Source organism: Mus caroli, unplaced genomic scaffold (assembly GCF_978045245.1).
Source record: "Mus caroli unplaced genomic scaffold, Mus_caroli_1 scaffold_1, whole genome shotgun sequence".
In the NCBI taxonomy this organism is placed as follows: Eukaryota; Metazoa; Chordata; class Mammalia; order Rodentia; family Muridae; genus Mus; species Mus caroli.
The window spans coordinates 26,914,248-26,917,242 of NW_028227256.1; positions in this window are offsets into that span (position 1 = coordinate 26,914,248).

The window sequence follows — 2,995 nt, forward strand, 5'->3', positions numbered from 1 at the left end:
GAAGCTGTGCTCCACTCACCAGAAGTCTTAAGATCCTGTGGCGGGTGTTGTGGGTAGCTGGCGAGTGTCAGCCGACCCTGCGCCCCAGCTGCCCCGGTGCTTTTCTGACTGGAAGAGGGTTGTGGCCCTATGTAGGCCGGATTTCTCTCTCCCCAACCAGAGCAGTCTCAGGTCCCGCGTGATTGGACTGGAGCAGAAGCTGTGTTCCACTCACCAGCAGTCCCAAAATCCTGCGGCGGGGGTCGTGGGTAGCTGGCGGGTGTCAGGCAACCCTGCGCTCCAGCTACCCTGGCGCTGATCCGGCCGGATGAGGCCTGTGGCCCTACTCAGGCCGGTTTCTGCTTCCCTAACTAATGCAGTCTCAGGTCCCGCGCAATTGGATTGGAGCAGAAGCTGTGCTCCACTCACCAGAAGTCTTAAGATCCTGTGGCGGGTGTTGTGGGTAGCTGGCGAGTGTCAGTCGACCCTGTGCCCCAGCTGCCCCGGTGCTTTTCTGACCGGAAGAGGGTTGTGTCTTTCTGCATTTTATAATTTATGATAAAATTTAACATTTTTATTAGATATATTCTTCATTTACATTTCAAATGCTATCCCGAAAGTCTCATATACCCTCCCGCAAGTCCTGCTCCCTAACCCACCCACTCCTGCTTCCTGGCCCTGGCATTCCCCTGTACTGGGGCATATAATCTTCACAAGATCAAGGACCTCTCCTCTCATTGATGGTCTGCTACATATGCACACAAGCTCTGGGGGGGGGGGTACTGGTTAGTTCATATTGTTGCTCCTCCTATAGGGATGCAGACCCCTTTAGCTCCTTGGGTAGTTTCTCTAGCTCCTTCATTGGGGGCCTGGTGTTCCAGACTGCCTCACCCAGGGATCCATCCCATAAACAACCACCAAACCCAGACACTATTACATATACCAGCAAGATTTTGCTGACAGTACCCTGATATAGCTGTCTCTTGCAAGGCTATGCCAGTGCCCAGCAAATATAGATGTGGATGCTCACAGTCAAAGCTTAACATTTATATGTATGCCATCATTTGTGTCTCATGGTGTGGATAAGTGCTCTTGCCTTCATTGAGTCGGTGTATGGATCATTGATTTCTGTTACCCAAATAATCAAGTTGTGGCCCAGATAAATTGAACTTAATGAATGGTCTCTGAAATAGTTTCTGTTTGTGAGAAAATGTGGTGTGAGAATGAATGGTCTCAGCTCAGGTAGGTATAGATGCAACTCTGAACTTAATAGTAAGCCCTTTATAGACTAGGAAGTTTTTTTATACTGATACTCGAAATGTTCCTTACCAAGTTCTGCACCTACTCTTTAGGTGGCAGAAGCTGGGATCACAGTGTGAGTAGGCTAAGCTCTGGATCCTGGATATGAGAAAACCAGATCATCCTCAGGTACATGTGGTGGAAACTAGAAAATATCATCCTGAGTGTGGTAACCTAATCACAAAAGAACACATATGATATGATATGATATGATATGATATGATATGATATGATATGATATGATATGATGATATGATATGATATGATGATATGATATGATATGATATGATATGATATGATATGATATGATATATGTACTCACTGATAAGTGGATATTACTCAAAAGCTTGGAATACCCAAGATACAATTCATAAACCACATGAAGCTCAAGAAGAAGGAAGACTAAAGTGTGGATTCTTCAGTCCTTCTTAGAAGGGAGAACAAAATGCTCACAAGAGGAAGTACGGAGACAAAGTGTAGAGCAGAGACTGAAGGATAGACCATCTAGAGATTGCCCCACCTGGGTATCCATCCCATATAGTCACTAAATGCAGACACTATTGTGGACGCCAATATGTGCATGCTGATAGGAGCCTGATACAGCGATTTCCTGAGAGACTCTGCCAGAGCCTCACAAATACAGAGGCGGATGTTCACAGCCAACCATTGGACTGAACAGGGGAGTTAGAGAAAGGACCGAAGGAGCTAAAGGGTTTGCAATCCCATAGGAAGAACAACAATATCAACCCATCAGAACCCCTAGAGCTCCTAGGGACTAAACCACCAACTGAGTAGTACACCTAGAGGGACCCATGGCTCCAGCACATATGAGCCAGAGGATGGCCTTGTTGGGTATCAATCAGAGGAATTCGTCGGGCTTTCACTTGGTCCTGTGAAAGCTCCATGCCCCAGTGTAGGAGATTACCAATGCAGAGAGTTAGGAGTGGGTGAGTGGGTTGGTGCGGGAACACCGTAACAGAAGTAGGGTGAGGGGGAATGGGATAGGAGATTTCCGGGGGTAGGGTGGGGTGGCAGGAATGAGAAAGGGGATAACATTTGTAATGTAAATAAAGAAAGTATCCAATAAAAAAATTGAAAAAAGAAAAGAAGACTTTATAAGTGTGCTTGTAGACTAGCTCTGGAGGTCCCGACCTGGAGTTCCATATAACATTCACTGTCATTTCAGGATATCACAATGTGTGGTGTGACTGATAGACAAATGCCACGGCAGAGTGGGTGTTGTGGTCATGCATCGAGTTCCAGGTTGTATTCCACATGGTTCTGTGTTGTGCATCATGTTTTCCGACTGACTGGCTAGTGGACAATCAGACAGCTCTGGAGAACCTACCTGAAGTTTCAAGACTGGCTTCATGTGCTCTGTTGGTGGCACAGGGAATAGATAAGTATATAGAATAGATCTGAGAGTTGGGGCTGGAGTTGTGGGTTGAACCCTAAATGGTACCTGGTGGTAAGGTGAGTAGGGTAATTAACATGTAGGTAGGACTGTTTCCTGATGTCATGCTAATAAAATGTTGCTATGCTTTATTGTCATTTCAGTATGTAACAGACTAAAATACCACTGTGTAAAACAAATAGACACTATCCTCCTGTTATATTACCTTAAATGCTATTTAGCAAAAAGGCAGCATGGTCTAAGTCCCTCATTCCTTTTATAAAAACATTATGCACTTAGTCACTGAGTAGTAATCACTATGTT